At 47.6% G+C, this 18792-nt stretch overlaps 1 long non-coding RNA gene across 1 annotated transcript in view; it reads right to left on the bottom strand.

Moving 5' to 3' along the window:
- LOC148453986 (uncharacterized) overlaps nt 1–18792 on the bottom strand; it is a 53526-nt gene that overhangs the window by 10027 nt on the left and 24707 nt on the right. Inside the window, exon 2 of the long non-coding RNA XR_015874854.1 lies at nt 5410–5559. This is a non-coding gene — a long non-coding RNA (uncharacterized LOC148453986). The remainder of the gene's footprint in view (nt 1–5409; nt 5560–18792) is intronic.

Here is an 18792-nt window from a genome sequence, read left to right as displayed (position 1 = left end):
GCGCTCACTTTTTGCGTCCCTGTGTCTGCACCTTTGGCCGCAGTTGCGTCAGAATGAGACGCCCGCTGTCAGCGTTCATAGACACCGCTTAGTGTGACAGCTCTATGGTCTCCTATGTGAATGGTTCCGTGTCTATGGGCCTTATTCTGAGCTTTACGCTTTGCCGGTTTGCGCAGTGGAGCGATTACCAATGATCTGCAGATGCATGTGAGCCACGCTGCGCATGCATGAAGCTTTATTACCGATGTCACTTGTAGTGATGATATGCAGAGAGCGATTATGGGCGGCAATAGGGAGGTGGCAACCCAAACGCAGGTATGTTGCAGCCACTTAAGTGGTGTTTCTCTGCCAGCAATTGAGTTCCCGTGCGCTCCAGCGGCCCTTCTGCGTTCCGATAGGTTTACTCACAAGTTCAATAACCAACGGGTCTGCGATCGAGCTGCGTCCTCCTTGTACGCAGTCGCATGGATTTGCAAAGGCGCAGGTGGGCGTGGCAATACAAATCCCGCCAGCTGCAAGATTTGCATATTATCGCACAGCCGATGCGCACACATTCGCGGTTGCAGCGGCATTAGCGCCAATCTGTGAATCAGGCCCTATGATCGCAAACATCCGCCCACATCACTCCCATAAGATCTCGGTGTCTGTTTGGCCACACCCCCGTTACCTCCCAGTCCCTGCCCAGGAATACCCCATACCTTTGTTACCGTGCGTCTAAATCTGTGCTGTGACTCTGTACTAACAAAAAACGTGACACACGTGCGGTGCAACTCAGACATCGCAGCGCTGCATCCGACTCAGCCCTTCAGTCCCATCCATGCCTGTAAGACAAGGACCGGATCCGCAACGCACTGGTACCTGGGTTACGGGGGGCACCAGACTCCTCAGATGTGGAATAGAGAATTGCTAATACTGATAGGACATGAGAGAGTGAACGCTGATGTCTGATTGGTCGCTGTGAGATTAATGAGGCCTTGTTGGTAAGTACCCCTGTAATGAGGATTATCTGTATCAGGGTATAGGTCAGTGACAGAGGTAGGTCCTCATCTCCCCCATTTATCACCTGGTAAGTATATTATACGGAGAACACGGCCGCTGGCGTTTCCGTTTTTTCCCTTTGTTCAGTGTATGTAGAACACTTTGTTGATTAAATATATTAAACAGTTTATACATCATTGTTTTGAATGAATCAGCATAATTATGCCAGGCATTAGGTAGTGTAATTAAAATAATAGCTTTATTTATGCATTGTGATAAATGTCCGGCAGGTCGTTCGTCAGGCGCGTATGACAGACACTTTGCAGGGCACTGGCTTCTTTCCGCAATTACACTATAGCCAACCTCCTGTTCTCAGGAATAAAAGAAATCTCCTAGTGCGTGGGGAGAAGACATACAGAACATAATACACCAGGCTACTATGAGCAGATAAGGACACATACCCTGATGAAAAGTACATAATATCTATCATGTTATAGCGTAAGGGTACCTCCAAATATAATAGCCACATCTGAGTTACACAGGCTGTGACAGGCTGCAAGTCTCCATTTCACCTGGTATTTAATCAGCCACAGAACCTGTGTAATTATGTGTGTGCCTACAAATATTGCCTATATTCCTTATTATAGCTACACAATGCCTAGGGGGCGGCTCTCCCGTCTCCACCTGCACTAGGGGGCGGCTCTCCCGTCTCCACCTGCACTAGGGGGCGGCTCTCCCGTCTCCACCTGCACTAGGGGGCGGCTCTCCCGTCTCCACCTGCACTAGGGGGCGGCTCTCCCGTCTCCACCTGCACTAGGGGGCGGCTCTCCCGTCTCCACCTGCACTAGGGGGCGGCTCTCCCGTCTCCACCTGCACTAGGGGGCGGCTCTCCCGTCTCCACCTGCACTAGGGGGCGGCTCTCCCGTCTCCACCTGCACTAGGGGGCGGCTCTCCCGTCTCCACCTGCACTAGGGGGCGGCTCTCCCGTCTCCACCTGCACTAGGGGGCGGCTCTCCCGTCTCCACCTGCACTAGGGGGCGGCTCTCCCGTCTCCACCTGCACTAGGGGGCGGCTCTCCCGTCTCACCTGCACTAGGGGGCGGCTCTCCCGTCTCACCTGCACTGTCATTACTGATTTTCAGACTTATTATAATTCCTCATGGGCTAAAGTTGGAAACCAGGGGCATAGCTACATTCATAAAAAGCACTAATAAGAGGGGGCCTGTCAGTCTAATATAGCAACAATGATAATAATAAGTTAGTGTAGAAGTCACACAGCTATAACTAGATCGTAGGATTTGCTCCAAAGTCCCAGCAGATAGTGGTCCTGATTCACTGTGGATTGCAGCTGCGATTGCACATGGAGGTCTGCTGCGAAAATATGCGAATGAATGCAATTGAAAGCCGTCACACTGCCATCATAGAGACGCCCATTACTGCTGTCTCACATCCGGAATACCTTGCAGTCCTGCGTATACATCGGGAACATCGGCCCCTCACGCACAATTACAGCAGGTCTGACCTTCCTCAGAAACTGGTAACTTCATTGCATGCAGTGACACAAGCTGCGTATGCCATAGCAGTGGCTAATTTATGAACGCCCAAGTTCAAGGGGACCGGCACGTCTGCGTTTCTCTGACCACTCCCCCTGTCACCACCCCCAAACGCTGATGTCCCGTCCCTCGGTCTGCTGATATAAACCAGGAGGAACGCTCACTGACCTGTCAGCAAAAGAGGAATATAGGGGCTACCAGCAGCCAGGAGCAGACAGTAAGGGCCCATATCCTGTACGGGATATAAACTATGATATATATCCAGCAGCCAGGAGCAGACAGTAAGGGCCCATATCCTGTACGGGATATAAACCAGGAGGAACTCTCAGTGACCGGTCAGCAAAAGAGGAATATAGGGGCTACCAGCAGCCAGGAGCAGACAGTAAGGGCCCATGTCCTGTACGGGATATAAACCAGGAGGAACTCTCAGTGACCTGTCAGCAAAAGAGGAATATAGGGGCTACCAGCAGCCAGGAGCAGACAGTAAGGGCCCATGTCCTGTACGGGATATAAACCAGGAGGAACTCTCACTGGCCTGTCAGCAAAAGGGAAATATAGGGGCTACCAGCAGCCAGGAGCAGACAGTAAGGGCCCATATCCTGTACGGGATATAAACCAGGAGGAAACGCTCAGTGACCTGTCAGCAAAAGAGGAATATAGGGGCTACCAGCAGCCTGGAGCAGACAGTAAGGGCCCATGTCCTGTACGGGATATAAACCAGGAGGAACTCTGTGACCTGTCAGCAAAGAGGATTTAGACCATCCAAGCGCGGCGCTATCAAATCTACTGTAGTATTTCAGCCTATTAAATTTGCATGATGCTCAGTATCAAATGCTGCAGACAGGTCAAGCAGCATTAATATTGAGCATCCTCCCCGCGTCTTGTCACCAGGAGGTCATCCAACATCCAAACCATTAGAAGGACTAATGTGGCTCACCGAGGAGAGGGCAGACAGAGATTTATTCACCGTCCCATGGGAAAATAAAATCACTGCTTACAAGACACAAAGGTCTGAGTTTTAGTGAATCCTTGACAAGAACTCAATTGGGGTCTAGGCTAAAAAATAAAATAAAAAAATGAATATAAATTCAGGCTGCAAAAATAGCCCAACTGCCTCTACGGGGAAAACGGTTCTGCCCACAGGTACAAAAATAGATTCCAGGTTTGCAAAAAAGCAAAATAGCAACAAAGCCACAGGTAATAGAGCTTTGTACCACTCTGCCTTATACATGGAAGGGTTATATAACATCCGCCAGGGGTACGATGCCCCACGCCTATACAACGCCGATGTAACTAGCGGCTCAGAGATACATACACCACAGTACTATTCTGTTATCGCTGTCTCAGGAATGGTGAGAACAGAGGAAAAGCCACTGAAACAAGGATTTATTAATTACCTGCACGTGGGGATATGCCCGAACCTCCAACTACGGGCATTTTCAAAATGAAATAATTTTCCCTTTCCGGCATGGAGTGGACGGCGGTTACGCCGGGGAAGGAGACCAAGGCTGAGCGGTTCTATCAGACGTCACCAGCCATCAGTCCCAGATCCATGATTCTCTGCCAAATACTTCCTGGCATATGATGGGGGGCAATCCTCCTATTACTCTGTGATCTCAGGAGGGAGGGCAAGGGGCGACTTGTATCTGTGTATGGTGGGGGGCAATCCTTCTATTACTCTGTGATCTCAGGGGGGGGGGGACGAGGGGCGACTTGTATCTGTGTATGGTGGGGCAATGCTCCTATTACTCTGATCTCGGGGGGGGGCGAGGGGCAACTTGTATCTGTGTATGGTGGGGGGCAATCCTCCTATTACTCTGTGATCTCAGGGGGGGGACAACTTGTATCGGTGTATGGTGGGGCCCAATCCTCATTACTCTGATCTCAGGGGGGGGGGGCGAGGGGCGACCTGTGTCTGTGTATCTTATCAGATGCCTTCACTGCCCCACATATCAGTAGATCCCTGTACCTGTCACACGAGCGCGGACGATCATCCTCCTTATCAGATGCCTTCACTGCCCCACATATCAGCAGATCCCTGTAACTGTCACACAGCACGGACGATCATTCTCCTTATCAGATGCCTTCACTGCCCCACATATCAGCAGATCCCTGTAACTGTCACACGAGCATGGCCCGATCATCCTCCTTATCAGATGCCTTCACTGCCCCACATATCAGCAGATCCCTGTAACTGTCACACGAGCATGGCCCGATCATCCTCCTTATCAGATGCCTTCACTGCCCCACATATCACCAGATCCCTGTAACTGTCACACGAGCATGGCCTGATCATCCTCCTTATCAGATGCCTTCACTGCCCCACATATCACCAGATCCCTGTAACTGTCACACAGCGCGGACGATCATCCTCCTTATCAGATGCCTTCACTGCCGCACATATCAGCAGATCCCTGTAACTGTCACACAGTAACGGCCCGATCATTTATTAGGCAACCTGGGGCTCCCACCTGCGGCACTGAGGGACCGGGTCATCCCAATCTGCTGTTATGTAGGAGTGAGGGGGACAAAGCAGCATCGTGCCTGGAGCCCCATTGTTGTGCTGTGGCCCCTGGCTCCAGCTGTACAGCACTATGGTGTCTGTCCTTGTATTGACCAAAGACAAGTTAATTGGAACATTTTTGGGTGTATCCCTTTAAAGAGGCTTTTCTGCTGCTATAAACAGGAATGGAACCTTTGGAGACTTTAGCGTCTCAGCTTCTAGTTTTTGTATGTAAATGTCTCACTCAAACCATCGTCTTATGTTACCCCCACCCGCAGCACCATCTGCTCTGTCCCGGCTCTGCACGTACATAATTAACCAGCTTCACATGTCCAGGCTCTCACCGGTACTTGTAGTATATTCATGAAAATGTTACCTCTAAAGCCGGGATAAGGTGACTTGTCACCCGACACTGAGGCTTCCACCGCGCTGCTCTTTTGCCCTCTGTGTTACAGGGAAGCGAATGGAGGCAGATTTTACCCATGAGGCCGTAGGGAACATCGCTGCCCCATCCCAGTGTCACCACCTGGGGAAAACGTGAAATATAATAATCACTCACGATTGGAGGGTTATAGAACATTTATCTGCTGCAATCCAGAACCTTTTGCATCATATTATCACTTTCACCTGCTAGACAGGACTGAGTCAGCGTTAGGGGCAAATAAAAAAAGGAGTAATTTGCACCTTGAGATGTAAAGGTCCCCATACATCAGCGATGGGGCATATCCCAATCCCACAGACGTCGGGGTCGGCATCAAAATATGATCGTGATCACCAAATAGGGTTTAACAGGAAAAATTTCACCAAATCCCAGACAAATTTCGATCATCGATAGCGGTTCTGGTCAGATCGGGGAATCGCTGAAGTGGCCGTCTGATTTATGGGGCCCTTAACTGGTGCAGAGAGTTAGATATTGTGTCACAACTGAAATGTAAATTGTAGTGTAATAATACCGCTGTCCAACATGTGTGATATGCAACAGCCGCCAGTATTTACCCTGCATGCACATGTCACATACTACATGCATGTGCTCCCTACAGTGTGATAATACCGCAGCCCAACATGTGTGATATGCAACAGCCGCCAGTATTTACCCTGCATGCACACATACTACATGCATGTGCTCCCTACAGTGTGATAATACCGCAGCCCAACATGTGTGATATGCAACAGCCGCCAGTATTTACCCTGCATGCACACATACTACATGTATGTGCTCCCTACAGTGTAATAATACCGCTGTCCAACATGTGTGATATGCAACAGCCGCCAGTATTTACCCTGCATGCACATGTCACATACTACATGCATGTGCTCCCTACAGTGTGATAATACCGCAGCCCAACATGTGTGATATGCAACAGCCGCCAGTATTTACCCTGCATGCACACATACTACATGTATGTGCTCCCTACAGTGTAATAATACCGCAGCCCAACATGTGTGACATACAACAGCCGCCAATATTTACCCTGCATGCACACATAGTACATGTATGTGCTCCCTACAGTGTAATAATACCGCAGCCCAACATGTGTGACATACAACAGCCGCCAATATTTACCCTGCATGCACACATAGTACATGTATGTGCTCCCTACAGTGTAATAATACCGCTGCCCAACATGTGTGATATGCAACAGCCGCCAGTATTTACCCTGCATGCACACATAGTACATGTATGTGCTCCCTACAGTGTAATAATACCGCAGCCCAACATGTGTGATATGCAACAGCCGCCAGTATTTACCCTGCATGCACACATAGTACATGTATGTGCTCCCTACAGTGTAATAATACCGCTGTCCAACATGTGTGAGATATACAGTCGCCAGTATTTATCCTGCATGCACACATAGTACATGTATGTGCTCCCTACAGTGTAATAATACTGCTGCCCAACATGTGTGATATGCAACAGCCGCCAGTATTTACCCTGCATGCACACATAGTACATGTATGTGCTCCCTACAGTGTAATAATACAGCTGCCCAACATGTGTGACATACAACAGCCGCCAATATTTACCCTGCAAGCACACATAGTACATGTATGTGCTCCCTACAGTGTAATAATACCGCTGCCCAACATGTGTGATATGCAACAGCCGCCAGTATTTACCCTGCATGCACACATACTACATGTATGTGCTCCCTACAGTGTAATAATACTGCAGCCCAACATGTGTGTCATACAACAGCCGCCAATATTTACCATGCATGCACACATACTACATGTATGTGCTCCCTACAGTGTAATAATACCGCTGCCCAACATGTGTGATATGCAACAGCCGCCAATATTTACCCTGCATGCACACACAGTACATGTGTGTGCTCCCTACAGTGTAATAATACCGCTGCCCAACATGAGTGATATGCAACAGCCGCCAGTATTTACCCTGCATGCACACATAGTACATGTATGTGCTCCCTACAGTGTAATAATACCGCTGCCCAACATGTGTGTCATACAACAGCCGCCAGTATTTACCTTGCATGCACACACAGTACATGTATGTGCTCCCTACAGTGTAATAATACCGCTGCCCAACATGTGTGATATGCAACAGCCGCCAGTATTTATCCTGCATGCACACATAGTACATGTATGTGCTCCCTACAGTGTAATAATACCGCTGCCCAACATGTGTGTCATACAACAGCCGCCAGTATTTACCCTGCATGCACACATAGTACATGTATGTGCTCCCTACAGTGTAATAATACCGCTGCCCAACATGTGTGTCATACAACAGCCGCCAGTATTTACCCTGCATGCACACATAGTACATGTATGTGCTCCCTACAGTGTAATAATACCGCTGCCCAACATGTGTGATATACAACAGCCGCCAGTATTTACCCTGCATGCAGAACTCCAATTATACAGTAATTTGCTCGTATCTCTGAATCAGACCCACAATGTGCAAAAAGGCTGCAGAATATTTCCCTAAAGTCTAGTTTAACCCAGTACTTAGTAACCTGTGAATCACTACCTGTAGTGGAACTGCAAGTCTCAGCATGACCTCCTACAAAGCATTAGCATCAAATATTGCTAAGATTCAACAGTATCTATCGCTGGTTTCCCTCTTAAAAAGGCAACATAGGGTTTGGAGCAGACAAAAGCGCCAGTTGAAGAACTACAAGTCCCAGCACATCCGGCTAGTCTGTGGCTGGCAGGAAATGCTGAGACTTTTAGTTCCACAACAGCCGGAGAGCTAACAGTTACCTTCCATATAAAAATCACTTGTGTTTGTATCTTCTCTCACAATTACAGATTTTGGATTTACTCTATTTAAGATGTTCGTAGAAAATGATTTCAGGAAATATTAAACCGCCGTAAATCTGACGTAAAAAGCGGAAGCGTATTCTGAAACTATTCCGTGACATTTGAACACATAATAGTACATATTTTATTAACTTTGTGGCAGTGTCAAACGTGTGTATAGGTATTTAACTAGAAAGATTAATGACATGGATTACGCCAATAAATCTATGGAGATCTCGGAGCCAGCGGCGAGCATTTGCAAGTGGGAGGTGGCTGTTAATATCCTGAAAATAGGCAGCAGAACCTAACAGTACAAAGCAGGAGCCACACACCACTGACCCTCCTCATTAATCTTTTTATTGGCACAAGTCACTATTGGCACCTCTCCTCTGGATGAGATTTGCAGGCCTTCGGGGAGCAATAATCTCACAGGTGGGGGGTCCCGAGGTGGGTCCTTATCAGACAGCTCGGCTCTTCCAAATGGCCCATTCTACCAAATGAAAATTGACATTTTCATTTGAACTCTCCGACCTCCAGTAATCACACTAATAGCTTCTGTGTGTGTGTATACAGTATGTGTGTGTTTATGTGTATACAGTGTGTGTGTAATACAGTACTCTATCCATCTCAGCCTGTCCTGTCCTAGGAGGCTTATTATCTATAGTGTGTGTATACAGTATATATGTGTGTGTGTGTATACAGTACTCTATCCATCTCAGCCTGTCCTGTCCTAGGAGGCTTATTATCTATAGTGTGTGTGTAATACAGTGTGTGTGTGTGTGTGTGTGTACGGAGTGTGTGTGTAATACAGTATGTGTGTGTGTAATACGGAGTGTGTGTGTATACAGTACTCTATCCATCTCAGCCTGTCCTGTCCTAGGAGGCTTATTATCTACAGTGGATCTGCAAACATGGTACCGCTGAGCATGAGCCACTGGAGCACGCCATGGACAGGACAGGCCTTGGTGCACTAGGGTGTAAAAATTGCTAACAACAGATGATATTAGAGCCAAGAGCTGAATCCGCTATGCAGAAGGTGCCATTAAAAATAGGGACATTGCCAGGTGGCCCATACGCTGGAAGATGATTGGTTGATATGGGCAACTTCTCCACTAATCCTCTATAGAAGGTTTGGTACATCTCCCCCCATGTCTGGGGCCTCATAATTCTCCGGTGATTATTGGGCACTGCTATTAGTTTGTGTGTACGGTGATGGCACTACCTGGCCATGGTGGGATGGAAGAGCCCCCAGGACATCATGGCCACCCCCCTTCCCCCCTCTAATTTGGCCACCGGTATAGGTTATCCTGTAGCCCGCTGTGCAGTAATGAGTGTACAGCAATCTGCTTCAAGGGACAAATGTATAAGAAAATGCACATGTGTATGGGGAACGTGTGTTACATTATATCACCTTCCTCCCAACAAGGCCGGACATTATAGTCTCTCTGGCTGGCGCTGGAGGTTAGATGGGGGAGACAGAACCATCAGACAACCTAGTAGTGTAAAAGGTAGCCGGCCTCACATAATAGGTATAAATGCTATTTGCACAGTAGCTGTATATGCAAGTTCTCATTTGCTGTGTATAAGTTACCAGGGTAGATATAGGAGGGAGCAAAGGGTCCAAGGTGGATTTTAAATTAAATGAAGTGACATCACGCTGCCACAAACCTTCCATATTGCTGGTACTCCCTGCACTGGGAAGAACCACACTGATACAGAATCCAGCTTGGAGTGATCAGTAGGGACCTCTGCTGGTCATCTTCTGTACATACACCGGCTAGTAACATTATTCAAGGATAAACCAGCTGTTATTCCTATACAACGTGCTGCATCCCTCATTAATAACAGCAATAAGCCAAATATTAGAGGTAAAACAGCATATAGTTATTTAAGGGGGCAGCATAGTTATTTCAGGGGGCAGTATTGTTATTTCAGGGGGCAGTATTGTTATTTCAGGGGGCAGTATTGTTATTTCAGGGGGCAGTATTGTTATTTCAGGGAGCAGTATTGTTATTTCAGCGCAGCATATACTTATTTCAGGGGGCAGCATATACTTATTTCAGGGGGCAGCATATACTTATATCAGGGGGCAGCATATAGTTATTTCAGGGGGCAGTATATAGTTATTTCAGGGGGCAGCATATAGTTATTTCAGGGGGCAGCATATAGTTATTTCAGGGAGCAGTATATAGTTATTTCAGGGAGCAGTATATAGTTATTTCAGGGGGCAGAATATACTTATTTCAGGGAGCAGCATATACTTATTTCAGGGGGCAATATAGTTATTTCAGGGCCAGTATATAGTTATTTCAGGGCCAGTATATAGTTATTTCAGGGGGCAGTATATAGTTATTTCAGGGGGCAGTATAGTTATTTCAGGGGGCAGTATATAGTTATTTCAGGGGGCAGCATATAGTAATTTAAGGGGGCAGCATATAGTAATTTAAGGGGCAGCATATAGTTATTTCAGGGGGCAGTATATAGTTATTTCAGGGGCAGCATATAGTTATTTCAGGGGGCAGCATATAGTTATTTCAGGGGGCAGCATATAGTTATTTCAGGGGGCAGTATATAGTTATTTCAGGGGGCAGCATAGTTATTTCAGGGGGCAGTATTGTTATTTCAGGGGCAGTATATAGTTATTTCAGGGGGCAGCATATAGTTATTTCAGGGAGCAGCATATACTTATTTCAGGGGGCAGTATAGTTATTTCAGGGGGCAGAATATATTTATTTCAGGGGGCAGTATAGTTATTTCAGGGGACAGCATATAGTTATTTCAGGGGACAGCATATAGTTATTTCAGGGAGCAGCATATACTTATTTCAGGGGGCAGCATATACTTATTTCAGGGGGCAGCATATACTTATATCAGGGGCAGTATATAGTTATATCAGGGGCAGTATATAGTTATTTCAGGGGGCAGCATATAGTAATTTAAGGGGCAGCATATAGTTATTTCAGGGGGCAGCATATAGTTATTTCAGGGGGCAGTATATAGTTATTTCAGGGGCAGCATATAGTTATTTCAGGGGGCAGCATATAGTTATTTCAGGGGGCAGTATAGTTATTTCAGGGGGCAGAATATATTTATTTCAGGGGGCAGTATAGTTATTTCAGGGGCTTATATACCTGTATTAATGTCAGGAACTCATTGAGGACCTTCCTCGTTGAATCCTAGCCCCGTACCACATTGGGAAGCGAGGAAACCTAGCCCAGGGCCCTCCTCGGGGAAAGGCACATTACAGGCTGGATACACAAGAGTCTTGTGTTAGAAAAATAAATAAGAGAGGATCTAATGTAGAAATCGGTTTATTAACTTAAACGTAACAAGTGTCAGAGTGTTACAAAGATCCCATGGCTTTGATATAGCGATCACTGTCTTAGAAAATTAAAAATCAGAATTGAAAAAATTATATATATTTTTGCGAAGTTGTGTATTGTACATTGGGCCTGATTCACTAAGGATCGCTATTCTGCTTATACACATGCAACGCAGTTGCGAATATCAGCGGTGATATGTAAATGTCTGCATTCGCATTGCGATCGCAGCCTGACATAAGGACACCCACTTCCCCTTACTCACATCCGTATACCAGGGCAACAGAGAAACAATCGGTAACATGGAGTAACATCGGACCCAGACGCACAGGTAAGGCAGGTCAGACCTCACTCAGGAATTGCTCACTTCTGCGCACGCTATGAGGCCTCAGGCGGCGTCTGGTATCACAGTGGCTAATTTATGCACGCCCCTGCAACGCCGTCCCAACGCACTGGCCACGCCTACGTTCGCCCGACCAACCCCGTCACCAGCCACAAACGGCACTTCCTGTCACTCTGCCATGGGTCTGCGTAGCCTTTGTGATCGCAGTCCTGATCGCATGCACAGTGCGAATTAATCAGCCGATTGCGTGCGTATAAGCAACTGCGTTGCTTGCTGAATCAGGCCCATAATGCACATAAACATCGTAATCAAATCAAGGTTTAAAAAGCAACAAATGTCTTGGTTGGCTGGTACTTGTGATTCCACAACTAGACAGGTTGTCCGACTTTGCCCTGAAAAATGATACAGTAACAGTTTTACACGTATTAGAAATAAGGAACAAGGGTTTGTTTTGATCTCTTATGTCTGTATTAACAAAACTCTATGGGGTATATTTACTAAAGTGAGAGTTCTTAGAAGTGGAGATGTTGCCCATAGCAACCAATCAACTTCTAGTAAGACAATAGCTAGACTCTGATTGGTTGCTATGGGCAACATCTCCACTTCTAATAACTCTCCCTGTAGTAAATGTATGTCTGCTAATAAATGAGTACAGGAAGTGTGATTAGTAGTGACCGAGTTCTGTCCCGTCTGCCTATACACGAGGCTTAGTGCATCCCGGCATTGGCCCATCTCACCGGCGCTGGCAAGGGTTAAGGACTACCAGTCTGGCCCCTGGCGTCATTCTGATCTCTATAAAAGTGTCTCCAATAATCCAATAAGAGAGAGAGAGTTTATAATATGGGTTAGAGAAAGGGGCCATTCTTCCAGCTTTTACTAATGATGTTGGTTTATTCACTGTGCATAGAAGATGTTTATTCGCAGGCAGAGAAGGAACAAGTAGGAGGACCAGGATGACAGGTCTGTTCCCGGCTGATGGAGAACCTGCCCCAGCCCCCTACATTAGGGAAATTGTAACTCTGAGGTACGAGGTGCAGACAGCAACCTGTGATGCCTCTAAGGTGGGAGAAGACGGGTCCTTAGGAGGAATTTGGGGATAGGAAATGAGCTGGGAATGACAGACTAGACATGGAACAGTAACAAGGCAGCTATTCAGAGAGATGAACATTATATTCTATACATTAATAAAAAAAACATTGCAAATAATGAAGTCTGCAATCCTTGTCTTGTACTAATATAAATGTGCTTATGATGTTATAGCCCTTAGCTTGCTACGGAGAGATAACTGCCCAGAAACAGCCTTATTACAATGAGAGATTTGCAGCTGAAGCCGATTCTAATGCTGTAAAGTAAAACATTTTTTCCCCATTGTATTTTGAGATTTCCACAATTCAAAAGTTATCTGTTCCTAAAACTGCAGACCTGTTGTCAGTGTATAGAACATGAAATACATCCTTAATACATCAAATATAAACAATTTTATTTTATCATATTACCTGCCTATTGCAAATCATTAAAGGTCGGTGGATTACAGAAGCAGCGTTGATTGTTAAACAGGCCGCAGCGCACGTGCAGACCGGGCAGGATTAGCGATAAGTATTTTGGCAGCATATGTGTTAAGGAAAGTAAAGACCTGAAGTATGCTGCTTACATAGGTATTCTCACTGATCCTTGATGGCTCTCTGGGATACAGGTCACCCTGACGTAGCTTAGAATGGAGCCTGTTACTAACTGTAAAAACTTTCTGAGAGTGAGTCCTAACTCACTAAGATGCAGCAATCCATTCACCGGGAACCAGAGACATCATGGCGGCCAGCTGCGCATAGTGGCCACATTCAAAAACATGGCGTCAGGCCACAAAATGGCAGCCTCCAGTGTGTGCAGCCACAGGAGCACCTTATACCTTCTAGTAGAAATCCCAGCAATGAAACAGTAGCTGACAGCCAGGAAGGCTCAGGGGTTAATACTCAGCACACGTCAGTGTAACACGGACAGGTATGTATTGCAGGTATTGGGTTACATGTAAAGTCACCGCTTACCAGGAATGGTTATGCTAGCCCCAATCAAGCAGAGGGGAAGCCACATCTCTGGGCGAGTTTTAATTTACAACAAGCAGCCTTGTGTCGGATACGCCTGTCACTCAATCTGCCGAATACAAAGGACTGACTTAAGCAGTATTGAATAAATTTAAATTAAGTTGCTGCTGTCTATCAGCGTTATGCACTGCTTCTTAAAGCAGTTACACCAGGGCTGATGAACAGCCTGAGAAATCGCCGGTCGCGGGGAAAGAGCAGGCACGTCACGGAGACGATGAATCTGTTATTTAAGAAATGAGCAGCTAACATGATCAGTAGATGGATGTTGCAGGCCAGCATTTGTCCTTCAGAAGAGTCATTTAATATGTCACCGCGGCGTAACGTGGAGCGGATTATACATGATATACTAGATCCCTGTGTCACACCCCCACCCTGCGCAGTGCAAAGCCATATATATTATACGGACTTCTGTGCCGATTACAAAAAGGACGTAATATCACTTGGAGATACTTATATCAACAGTTATCGGAGAGAACTGGTCAAGGATGAAATTTTATGTTTTTGTTATTTTATGTGGTTTATTACTATGCAAGTAGAAAAAATGTCAAATTAGAAGGAAAACACTGTACGTAAATGCAGGGACTCTGCTCGAGTTATCCCCATTTTTGTTGTCATCCTGTGCTACAGCGGAAGGAATGGTGCAAAATAGGGACAACACTGGAGTGACAGGAAGGAACTCCATGATACGAGCCATAGACTAACCGGTAGAAGCAGGGTTGGACTGGCCCACAGGGGTACAGGGTAAATCCCCAATGGGCCCCACTGCCTGAGGGCCCCACACCCTCTTCAAGGTGTCAGGTTTCAGACCTGAAATGATACAATGTCACTATTAGATGGTCAGTTACCTGGTGGAGCAGGACCACTGATGGGTGCTTGGTTCTCTTCCAGAAACCACACCAAGATTTGCTTATTGGTCAGCCAAGCATCTGCGGTGACTGGCCACACCCCTTAAGCATGGGCTTCTATTACTACCCTCCCCCGGGGGGCCCTTCATACTCCAGTCCGAGACTGGGTAGAAGGGATTAATGCACATTATAAGACCAGTCATTGCTTCTAATGCCAAGCATAAGCCATATTGCGGCAAAAGCGGTGACTTCCACTGTTGCCACGTTTTCCCTTTTCCAGCACAAGACGTGTTGTGTTCCCACCCTCTGCGGCATGAATCACCCCATAAAGGCCCCGCCCACTTCACTAGGGAAGTGTACGGGATCCAGCAGGGCGGCACAGTCTCCCAAATAGAGCATAATTCATAGGGGGCAACAGTGGCGTCCCTCCCCGCGAGGTCACCTGGTGCGGGGAGGGATGCTGTGCGCAAAAAGGGGCATGACCTTGCAGGCAAAGGGCGTGGCCACATGGGAAGGGGCAGGGCCTTTCGGCCCGAACCCCTGTGGTTACTGTATGTATAAGTGCAGACAGGGTGGAAGGGGGTGCCAGAGGTGCGGAGCGACTGCCCTGTTTGCAGTGCCGGCTCACTTGCAGTGTCAGGAGCAGAGTGCTGCACTTACTTATGCAGTACAGCACCCGCCTCCTGTCACTGAGGGGGTAGTCTGAACCTTGGTGTCACCCCTCGGCGTGTGACACCCGGGTGCAACCCGCATCCCCCTTGTGATGCCACTGGGGGGCAACCCTAATCTGCAAAACATATCACTAGTGTATATATCTGTTAGGGGGACTCTGGTTCCAGGGGTCCCACATCATGTATCCATATAATTATACTTGCGTCTCTGGAGCCCTGCGTCGGCCAAATCACTGGGAAAATAGTCGCAGTACCGTTTTCTCGGTGATTTGTGCATACGCACTAGAGAAGTCTCCGGGAACATAGTGCAGGTGCCATAACAGCCAGCGCGAGGAACCGGAGGGAAGACTGTTGGCTGGGAAGGAGAAGGGAAGCCGCTTGCGGGGATTTCTGATTTTCGGATCAGCTGTCACAACGCCGGAGCAAATATGAATTGCTCCGGAAACCGCGGCGAGTTAGTATGTTATATAACATAATAATCTGCAGAATATATCACTATACATTGGTCAGGTGGTAGATCTAACGGAGCAATGTTCTGCAGATCTCTAGAGGGGTCAGTAATGTAATAATCTGCAGATTATATTGCTATGCACCGGTCAGGGGGTAGAAGAATGTTCTGCAGACACTACAATAAAAGAATTGCAGAATGAGTGGTATAAGGTTCTATGTACTGGCGTCGCTCCACCATTTTATTAGGATAAACATAAGCAAATTAAAAAGGGATTGAAGTGATATAAAGTACAGCAGTGAGCAGATCATTATTATAATGTCAGTGTCCGGGCTCCTCTGCTCTGGTCCTTGCAGATGTTTGAGGATTTCTTAATCCATAAAAGTCTTTGGTGTTAAGGCAAAAAATAGGTTACGTATCCCCATCTTTATCCTCTTATAGCTGAAGTATGCTGTGACATATTGTGCGCAAAACAGAAGTGAGGGGAGGGGGTGACGGCTAAGGAGATTATCTCTGCCAGCCCCTGACCAGAGTAACAGTACAGGACGGAGCGGCCCCTCCATGATAGGAGCTGCTACCCCCAACACCGGTCCTCATTCACTACCAATCGCAACAGCGAAGGCAATAGCGATTACACGCGCAATTCAACTGCGATAGTATGCTAATCCATTGCGATCGCTATGCTGCCGTAGCACTACATAAGGACGCCCACCTTACCTTACACATATCCGTAATGCTTAGCAAGACTGCAAACCATCGGTACTATGGCGCGAGCACCATCGCAGCCTCACGCACACTTGCACAAGCTCTGACCTTACTCAGACGACATTGCCAACTTCATCGCACGCTATAAATCCTCAAGCTGCGTACGGCATCGCAGTGGCTAATGTATGCACGCCAGCATCCAAACACCTGCGTTTCACTAACCACTCCCCCCATCACCTCCAACAAACTGTACTGCCTGTCAGTCACTCGGCGATGGGTCGGTGTAGTCACTGTAATAGCAGTCCCAATCGCAGTGGCCGGCTCGCGCACGCCCAGTATGCAACCATAGTCCAGTTGCGTGAGCATTAGCAGTGGCGATCCAAGCTGAACAGGCCCTAAGTTGTTGCACCTATTCACTTAAATCTGCTTAATACAAGGGGGAGTTTCACCAGCCTGTCCAGCAGTGCACATTACCAAGATCTCAGCCTGATTGAGTCACCTGTGCTCCAGGCTGGGGGTTACCTCCCTGGGAGACACCTGGAGAGGAGACGCAGGTGGGCGGTGTTGGGGGCAGGGCCAGACTATCCGTGTCAGTTAGCGCAGCTCCCTCACTGTGAAATGCCGCAAATCCTGAATATTTAAATAGGGGGTGAGGTCAAATGATGCAATTCTCAGAATTGCACCATTAGGCCCAGCCCCCTACTCGCAGACCGCTGATCCCCTGGAAAATTCTCCCCATTCTGCCGCCTACTCTTCCGGGGGTGTAGGGGGTTACACACAAAAATCGTGATCCTCCCACAGGTTCCGGGAGAGTAGGTAAGTATGGCCTGGGGCCGGGTTATTATAGCTATATCTGATTAATCACTAATCCCTCTTTTCACAAACTACCGTCCAGCCAAAGGCTCGGGAAATAAAGCACATGTCCCCTTACTGTGCTCTCCCCCCACATCCACTCAGTCCATGTCACGGTCTATAGTGCCTCCACTCAGTCCATGTCACGGTCTATAGTGCCACAGTGGTGTACCGACGTGCAGAGACCTGCTGCTGTTACCATTACCTACCGCCATTACTGCCGTTACCACTGATAACCCCGTGCCTACTGCTCTTACCGCTGATAACCCTGTGCCTACTGCTCTTACCGCTGATAACCCCGTGCCTACTGCTCTTACCGCTAATAACCCCGTGCCTACTGCTGTTACCAAATACTCCCATCACACGGAGGACATCTGTGTGGACTATGCGCATATGTCACATTCCACTGACACCTATTATAACCATTAGGCTCTGCCAATAACACCATACTTGCCGACCTTTTGACTACCTCCTTCAAGAGGGGGCACTATGGGGGTTGGGGCCAGGCAGAGCTGTCTGGTCGGCGTGATGATGTGATTGCGCCATTGTGGCCTCGTCCCCACTATACAATGCACGATTACCGACATTGAGAAGCAGGGGGGGCGGAGACACGATTCCACGCAAATTGCTGGGTGGCTCCAGCCTACGGTGCATGGTCTGGTCAGTGTATCCCGCCTTAGTGAGGGGTCCCCAGCGGCATAAGGTCGGTATGGACATCAATGCACAATGGTTTAACGCCATCAATGTCTTTCTTTTGATGACTGTGTTCTTTCATTCGAAGGCTTTACAATGGTAGCCGCCATGAAATGGTGTGGAAGCGATGGCCATCCGATGTTAAAGTACAGCTGAATTCAGCTATTTAGTATCAAGTCTGGCCGAGGGTCACAATTGCGCAGGTGCAAACCAGATTTTTTTGCACATGCACGAGCAATCTAATTCTTTTTATGCAATGCTTAGTTACTATTCCAGCTTCCGCGGTCCGTCCGTCCGTCCCTAGCATAAGGGATAATGTACCTGTTATACAGAGGCTGGAAGTGAGCTCAGTCACACGGGACAGAACAGAGCATTGCCGGGGTAGGGGCTCGGAGCTGCAGCTATGGCCTGGGGGAAAAGTAGGGGTCAGAGGGGAGGGGGCATTTCTGGGCCTTGCAGCAGCTGCACCCCCTGTAGTTCTGTCTCCCAGTCTGGGACGCTGCAGGAACAGAGACA

The sequence above is a fragment of the Taudactylus pleione genome, unplaced genomic scaffold (genome assembly GCF_031769625.1).
Source record: "Taudactylus pleione unplaced genomic scaffold, aTauple2 ptg001045l, whole genome shotgun sequence".
NCBI classification, from domain to species: Eukaryota; Metazoa; Chordata; class Amphibia; order Anura; family Myobatrachidae; genus Taudactylus; species Taudactylus pleione.
This window is presented reverse-complemented; position numbering and strand designations above follow the sequence as displayed.